The following is an 8,455-nucleotide window of genomic DNA, read 5'->3' on the forward strand; positions in this document are numbered from 1 at the left end:
GGGTGTGGTCGGCCCTGTGCACCAGAGTCAACGGAAACAGGAGGATGCAATGAGTCCAGTGGAGAAAGAAGATGCAGAGAAAGGACCCCAGATAGGACAGGAAATGGGGGGCACATGGGAAGGGGCTATGTACTGGCTGCTTGCTATGAAACAGGGGTGGGGTCTCGGGTCCTGCTTTTCAGGCAGAGGGGAGGTTGAAGAGGGGCAGTGCCTGGAGCCTCCTCCCTCATTTAGAGAAGGGAAAGAGGACTTGTCCAAGGCCGCCTTTGGGCTGGTGGCAGAGCTGGGGCTGGCACCCCACCTCCCCTCCCCCAACTCTAACCCACTGTCCTGTCATGCTAGTGAAAGGAAGCCCTGGAGGGTGTGGGGGGGCATCCCTTAGGGTTGAGTCCTGACTCCCCCTGTTTCTGCATCTATGAGGAGGCTGGGGTTGGGGATACCGGAAGGACTCCCTCTGTTCCCAAGCCCCATCCTGTGGAGCCCATGTGTTGGTGGTGCCAGCTGCCGTGTAGAACTGTTCTCTGGGTTGTTGTTGCTCAGAGTCAGGGCGGGGGGAGCCAGCTCCTGCATGGTGGGCACCAAGATGCCAGGTTGCCAGCCAGCAGCCACCTAATGCTCGAGGGCCTGGCCGGGTTTGAAAATCTTCCTACGAGCTTGTTTATTTGTTCCTCCAGCTGCCTGGGCTGCACTGCTGGGAAGCCGGGATTTTACCGCAGTGGCAAAGCGAAGGCCAAGAGGGTAGTGCCAGCTGGTGTGCCCAGGTGGGCCTGCTGGGCCCCACACTCAGCCTCTAGCCCGGGGCAAGAACCAGGGCTTCCCAAGCACCTGTTTCCTCTTTTCCTCCAGCCCGAACAGGCGGTCCAGGAGATTTGCTGCCGTCCTTCGGGGTGAGAAGCCAGGCCATGCCCCCCCCCAGGTGCTGCACCTGAATTCTTTCTCTTCTGTTTGCTTCTCTCTCTCCCCTCTCTCTCTCTCTCTCTCTCTCTCTCTCTCTCTCTCTCTCTCTCTGCCCACCCCCCCGACCCTGACCACAGCTGCCTCCCAGGTCTGAGGCCTAAGCTAACTCCTGACTGACACCAGGCCAGCCCCTGAGGCCACACCCACTGCCCAGACACCCAGGGCACGCCGCAGCCCGGGCTAGCTGGGCTAGCTGGACCATGTTTGTCCGAGTGCCTGTTGCTATAGGGACCTTGACAACACATTCACATCCCAACACATTTGATACCAAGAACAGATTTTCGGGCAGTGGCTCAGAAATTGCCCCAGTTAAGCTTCCTCCTGCAAGAATCTTTGCAAATAAGCCCATACCATGGCCCCTCTGGTCCAGCCCACCAGCCGTCCAGTCTGGAGGCAAAGGGAGGGACTGGGCACCCCCGGTCTATGGTTCAGGACTCCTGGAACCCCCACCTTGGGCTCCTGGGTGATCTGTGAGCTGGCGTCTCGGGTTCTGTCTCACTCTGGTGGTCCCAAGTGCCCTGGAGGCTCCCCCTAAGACTCCCTCATGTGTCCCTTTGCAGTGCTGACAGGTGAAAAGGCCTATGTGTGTATGTGTGTGTGAATTGTGTGCATATGTGTATCTGTGAGTGTGTGTACACGTGAACGTGTATATGTGTGAGTCTCTCTGTGTCCGTGTGTGTGCACATGTGTGTATATGTAGATGTGATGTGATATGTGTGTACTTGCATGTATGAAATGAGATTGATGAAAAGAAATTGGCTCCCACTGTTCCTGTGCTGACAAAATTCTGCAAAGCCAACAGGGTGGACCAGTGGGCTAGAGCAGAGAAATATTAGATATTTCTAAATAAATAGAGAAATATTTGCCCCTGTTGTGGACCAAGTCCGAGGCTTTGCTCGCAGAGTTCCCTTCTGCTAACTGGGGTGCTACCTGCTTTGTTTTAGTTGGGTCTTCTACTGATTAGACGAGGCCCACTCTCATTATGGAGGGCATTCTGCTCAAAGTTAACTGAATCCTATATCACTATCATCCAAACGTGCCTTCATAGAAGCATCCAGAACGACGGTGGCCCAGACCACAGGAACATTCACATTGCAGGAATGCCAGCACCCTTAACTGATGAACACATGCGAAATCTCCCAGGCCTCACCTCTCCCCCATCACTGAAGGCCAGACCCAGTCCAGACTCCTGTGAGGATCAGTTCCGGGTTAGAGCTGGCTGGGTCTGTGTGGGCAGCGCCCCTGAGCAACTCCATCATGTGGGGTACAGGGATGGCCTCCCCCACAGTAATGTCCGGATGGCCTTTCCTGGGAGCCTGACTAGATGCAGGGGATTGTCAGCAGGTGAAGGGTGTGTCATGAGGGAAAGTTCTGGAATATGAGTGGTGCCGTGAGCCTGTGTGGGACCAGGGGTTCCTGTCATCTCAGAAACGCCTGCACTTCCTGCCCAGCCCCCTGCCCACCATCGCTCCCGGGGAACCCTGGGGAGCAACCTCACCCTCCATCCCTTGAGGGTGGCTCCTGGAGTCTGAGGGGGGAGGCAGGAAGTCCAGGATTCTCCGCCTGCCCGCTGCCCGGCCTTGCTCTGGCTCTCGGAACCAGAAGGAACTGGTCTAATTGTGCGTCCGCCTGAGAGCCCTTGAGACTCCGTTGATGACAGCTCTTGTTTCCTGCTGCGTCTTCTCTGCCAGAAACGCCCCAGCCCCCTCTCTTTCGGGGAAGGCCAGGAGTGGACCCTGCTCACGCCAATGTCGGGCTCCGGTGCCGGCTGATGACCACCTAGCCGAGTCATCACTTCTCTCCCTCTGGACACTCTGTCCATGTGACCTTTGGCCTCTCATGTTCACTCCTTTGTTCCGTGGAGTCCTCGGAATTTAAACCCTGGTTTGCTTCCCGGTCTTCTCCCTTGTATCTTTGCTACTGGGAAAGGAAGCCCCCTTTCAAGACTTTGGGGGGCCCCCTGGTGAAAGCACAATCAACAGGATGCTTCCCACTCAAGAAAGCAAAAGTGTTTATTGTTCTTTGATGTGGGAGGAGGCTGAGATTCCGGCCCTCCACCGGCCACCCGCCAGAGCGCAGGACAGAGGCTGGGAGCGTTCGGTGGAGCTCACAGACGAGGCAGGAAGGAAAGCCGGGGGGGGGGGGGCAGGAACCCCAGTCTCTGGTGTGGTCCAGCCTAGAGATCACGGGCACGAATCCTGGGCAATTGGGGGACACAGTGCCCTGCTGGGTGTGGCCCTCTTGGGGTGGTTCACCCAACTGCCTATGACTTGGGGTTCAGGGACCACCCCCACCCTTCCAGATGCCGTGCTGGGGGGATGTCCTCCAGGTGGGTGGAGGGGGCAGGTTTAAACACTGAGTTCAGCTTCTCCCACTGCCAGAGGCCTGACTATGGAGTGAGTTGTGATTCTGGAGACCCAGGGGAGAAGGCACCGTGGCTGGTCCTTCTGGGCTGTGGCCGTTCCATCCACCTCTCTCCGCTGGCCTCTGGGTTTCCACGGCTCTGTCTCTTCGTCCCTTCTGTTCTGAGAAGGACACCCGCCACACTGGGTGAGGGTCTCTCCCATAACCGATCCCACCTACAAAGACCCAGTGCCCAGTGAGGGTCACGGGGTCCTACGGCCCAGGGGTGATGACTTCAGCCTTGGTCCATAATTCGACCTGCACTGCACCAGGGCTGTGGGAGGCAGACTGAAAAGAGCTCCTGACAAGGTCGGGGAGCCGGGAATGGGGGGCTGCCTGGAGGAGGTGGCCATTCCACCATCCACTGAAGGGTAGAATTTAGACAGGTGGTGCTACAGAAGGAAAGGCACCCCGGAGAGAGGGTGGGGTATGAGCAGAAGCACGGAGGAAGGAACTGCAAGGCAGCCGTTGTTGCTCCCAGTTATAACCAGCCTCACCCTCGCCCTCTGCCAGTCTGACCCTGATATCGTGCGCACCCCCAACCCATAGCTGCCCCCAGTTTGCTCTCGGGCTTAGAGGGGTTGGAACAAAACTGCCTGAGCTCACCATGATAGCCGTGTTCATGTCCAAACCTGGATGTGTTTTTCTTGAACTGCAGTGGAGGGAAAAAAAAAACAATAATAATAAGCTGTATTTATCAAGCAGAAAACCAGTAGGAAATTATAACCCTTTAAAATAAATATGTATCTAATTATAGGAAAGCCAAGTTTACTTTAGCTGCACGGTCAGAATTTCCCCTGCAAGCCCCGTCTACAGATAATATTTCCACCCATCCCCGACCCCCACCCGGCTCCAAGTCATCCTGGGCATTAACCTCAAAAACACCGTCTGTCTGTCTGTCTGTCTGTATGTCTGCTGGCTTCAGCAAACAGGGAGGCTGCAGAGGAACCTTCAGGGCCTCCCCCAAACAAAGCCCGAGCCCCTGCCTTCCCGCACCAGCTAGTCCCTCCAGAAAGCTTTGCCCAACACTTGTGGGAACAGCCGGGTTCTCTCTTGGGGAGCAACTTCAGAAATCCCCCCTCCAGGAAACAGAGCGGAACCGTCTTAGGGGAGAAGCCCAGACCCTAGAGGGTCCCTCCACTCCCGTTTCATTGCCTATCAGTGCCACGGAGGAGGGGGCCACCCCAGCAAACTCCACCCCTGCCGCGTGGGGCACCGTAGCTACCCGGAGACGGTTCCCGCCAGCGTGTGTCACCACCTACCCGGGGGTCCTGGATGAGCTTGCTCTGCCCACCTGGCTCACCCACCCTCCTCACTTTGACTCACAGCCTTTGCGTCCGAGAGGGGGGTCGGCTGCTGCCCCGGCAGGGAGGGTCGCTCGGGGAGGAGGGGCACCCAGCGGCTCTCTTTGTGGCACTAACCCCCTCAGGGTGCACTGGGGTCCTGCAAGAATCCTGCAGCTCTGCGGTCACCGGTGTTGGAGGCCTGGAACCAGGTGAAGTGCCCGCTGCGAGCTCACCTTTCGGGGCCTCACTGCATGCTCTGTCCAGTCTTGGGGTGCCTGAGGGAGGAAGACGCCAGGGAGGCCAGGACGAGGCCCTGAGCCGAGATGCATCTTCTTGCTGTGGGCCCCATCTGGAGCGGGATGTCCACGATGGTCATGGGGCCACCATTTGGGGAAACCTGTCTAAACTCTGGGCCCACTGTGTCCTGCCTTGTGACCTTACGCGGCCACTCTGAGCCTCAGATTCCAGTTTGTGAAACGGGGCTGCGGGACACTGTGCGGATGTGTCCTGACAGCTAAGTCCAGAGCCTGATGTCTCAGGGTCCCGGGCGTGCTCCCTCTCTCCTCCTCCCAGAGGGCCATGGGGATCCCCCAAAGAAGGGTTTCCAATAGGCATAAGAGCCACCAGCCTCCCTTTGTTCCCTCCTCCCATTACCCAGCCAGTGGAGGGAAGCCCCACCCCGCCCCCTGCCCGCCAAGTCAGCCTTTCCGAGACCCCCAACTCCCATCGGGTACCACCTCTCAGCTCACTTTGGCACCAATGGGCATGGCAACCTCCCGGTCTCACAACACGGGAGGAAGAGGGTCTCCTGGGAAAGGAAAGGGGCCCCAGAGTCGGGTGGGGGTGCAGCCTGCCAGGGGTTGCGGGAGTCTGTGCCGGCGGTGTGTGTGTGTGGGGGGGGGGTGTCGCTGTGGGCTCTGAAGCTGCTCATCAGGCCTGAGGCTGGGGTGGGCAGAGCAGGGGGCCCGTCAGCCTGGCGACCATCCCTGCAGTTGCACCTTCCAGATGACATGGGCGAGGGCCGGAGGGGCCGCAGGGCTGTGTGGTCCGAGGAAGGCTTGTGTGGCACAAGCACAGAGTCTAACGCTGGCCGGGAGCCCCTCTGCAGACACACAGTGGTTGGCAGTGGCTCTGTGGGGAGCAGGAAGCTTTTTATCAGCCCGCAAGGACCGAAACTACCATTGGGGCAGGCCTGTGCAGGGCCCATGTGTGGAGTTTGTGTGTGGTGTGTCTGTGTCCGGTGGGCCCACGTCTAGAGCCCACGGCTGGTGGACCTGGGTCTGGTGGGCACGTGCCGGGCAGGCCCGTCCCATCAGCCTGGCAGCACGGGGTCAGAGCTGTGGAACAGTCCACTCGGGAGGGAGGCAGTGCTGGGCTGGGTGCAGGGAGTGAGCCAGGGTGGGAGATGCGCAGGGCACAGACAGGGGATGTGTGTGGGACAGATGGGGGACACTGGCGGGATAGATGGGACAGAGCGAGTCAGTTACACATGCAAGACCCAGAAGGGGTGACTCAGGCTTCCCACCTCCCGCCCCAGGGCCCCCGGTGACAGTGCCTAAGTGCTAGGCTGGTCGTATCCGTCAAATCCTGTGCAACTGCCCCATCTTTAGCCCAGAGCAGCCCGTCAGGAAGGGCCACTCGGGAGCTGCTGTGAGCCCTGTTGTGAGTCAGGCCACACTCCCAGGACACACCCAACGACAATGACAGACAGCAGAGCTCACTCACTTCACACTGGAAGGAGCAGCGCCCGACACTCGGCACTTGCTCAAGAGTCACTGCCAGTCACATGCCAGGGCGACTGTAGCCGCACCTGGGGCTTTGCCGGCCTCAGAGACCCCCAGATATTTTCTGGGGATCGCAGAAACCACACCACCAGAGTCATTTTCACCCCAACGCTGGCTGCAGCGCTGGCCATGCGAGCAGGATGATGGAAACAACCACAGGTCTGTGGGTGGGAGAAGAAAAAAAGAGGTGGAACAGGTGTGCAATGGAATACCGTCCGACTCAAAAAAAGGACAAAACATTTGCCGTTTGCGGGGTAAAGAAGGGTGCGGAAGGGAGTTACGAGGAGTGGAATAAGCCCAAGGAAAAAGACATGTCTTAGGTGATTTCACCTACCGTGTGCTCCCGAGGAGAATAAAATTGATCAGACAAAACAAAGACATTGACAAAAGAAGTAAGGGGGGGGGGAAGAGGCGGGGAAGGGAGTAGGGACAAAGACATAGTGGTGGGTATAAAAGAAAAAACGATTTTCTGAGCTAGAGAGAAAGAAAATCACGGCTCTTTTCATGTCCTGTCTCGTCTGGGGCAGGGATCCCGCAGTATCATTTATGCTCATCACTGCATTGAAATTACAGCTGCTATTAGACCTGACATCAGCTCTGGTAATTTAATGCATTAATAAGAAGCACATACATTGCCTTCTCCCAATTTAAAATGTTTTGATAACTACTTTTAAAAATATAATCGCCCTGTTTGGCAATCATGCATATTTTATATACTTAAGAAGCCCCAGGAGAGGGGTCGGTGGCTTTACTGAGCAGTGTCAGGGGTCACGGCATGGAAGAGGTTAAGATGCACCACTGCCCCCTCCCCCCAAAAAAAAACCAAACAAACATCTGCTCTCAATCACACACTCACCTGAATCCCAGGTGCTCAGCCCAGGAGATCCTCCCTCCTTTCCACGAGCCCAGTTTCTAAATCAACCTGATCTAGCCCAGGGGCTTGGCCCCTGCCCACGGCTCCCTCTCCCCCCACCCCACCCTTTCCCATCCCCCGGCCATGGCGGAGTTAAAGCGCTCAATTCTCAGTGTTCCCTTTGACAACCAAGTCAGGTTTGTGCCGAGTTCCAGGCTCCAATTATGGGCCGGCTCTCTCGGACCAATTAAAATGTGCAGGTGCAGTGATCTCGACATCAACAGTCTGGAGTTATCTCAGCAGATATTTTCCATGAAATATTTATAAGATAAGATGCTCTGGGAAATTTAACCCCTTCCAGGGCAATGCCTCCCTTCCCCAGCCAGGGCTCCTGCCCATGGCGAGAGCCAACTGAAGGGCAAAGGGCAGACTCCTGGGGGAGGGGGGAGGGGTGCGCGGGGAGGGACCAGCTCAGAGAGCTCCAGAGATGGAAAACGCCAAGACAGAATCTCCAGGCGGGGGTTCTGGGGAGGGCCCAGTGGCCGCTGGGTTCATGCACGGTGGCTCCAGGAAAGCGAGCTGGGCTGGCCTCTGTCCGCCTGGGAGTCCTTTGTAAAATAGGAAGAAATGACCCAGCTCTGCCCACCTCCTGCAGTTGTTCAGCTGACGTGGGAAGAGATGCGGGGAGGCTTTGCCAAGGCGCCACGTGGCCTGCAGGGGGCGTCTCCTGCACAGAGAATCTGCTTCCAGCAGCCGGGGATGCGGGCTTTTCAGCTGCCAGGAGGAGGGGGAGGCCAGGCAGCTTCAGGGCCCGGGCCCCCGCCCTCAGCCCGGTGCTTGGCACTTCGGGAGCCCAGATGACTTGCCTGGGGGATGAAGGTGCCATCTGAGCTGGTCGTTTTTTCTGACTGTTGTTCGTGTCTGTTCCTGTCCACGTCTCCTCCTGTGACCAGGGGCCGATAGTCCCAACCTCTCAGGGCGTCTAAGGAAGAACGAAGGCAACTGGAACTTTGGGATGCAGAATGGCTTCTCCTGCTTCTCAGGAGAAGTCTGAGAGGGTGAGGGGCTGCTCTGAAGATGGGGCTAGGGGGTGCTCCTGGCGATTAGCCCAGTTTTCCATGACCTCCTCCTTAGGGATATCCAGTTGAATCCCTCTCTCTTTCTCTCTCTCT

General features: G+C 57.5%; 1 long non-coding RNA gene across 3 annotated transcripts; it reads right to left on the minus strand.

The window, feature by feature from the left end:
• Positions 1 to 2,951: 2,951 nt before the first annotated feature.
• On the minus strand, positions 2,952 to 7,611 carry LOC129405638 (uncharacterized). 3 transcript variants are annotated; one of them, XR_008630713.1, is made up of 5 exons: positions 7,287 to 7,611; positions 6,372 to 6,591; positions 4,880 to 5,777; positions 3,967 to 4,012; positions 2,952 to 3,536 (listed from the first exon to the last, which is right to left on the minus strand). It is a non-coding gene; the product is annotated as an uncharacterized LOC129405638 (long non-coding RNA). The 3 variants fall into 3 exon arrangements; XR_008630711.1 differs by having other exon boundaries at positions 2,952 to 3,482; positions 7,287 to 7,610; XR_008630712.1 differs by lacking the exon at positions 6,372 to 6,591 and having other exon boundaries at positions 2,952 to 3,482.
• Between the last annotated feature and the right edge of the window lie 844 nt (positions 7,612 to 8,455).

This window comes from Sorex araneus, chromosome 6, assembly GCF_027595985.1.
Source record: "Sorex araneus isolate mSorAra2 chromosome 6, mSorAra2.pri, whole genome shotgun sequence".
Classification (NCBI taxonomy): Eukaryota; Metazoa; Chordata; class Mammalia; order Eulipotyphla; family Soricidae; genus Sorex; species Sorex araneus.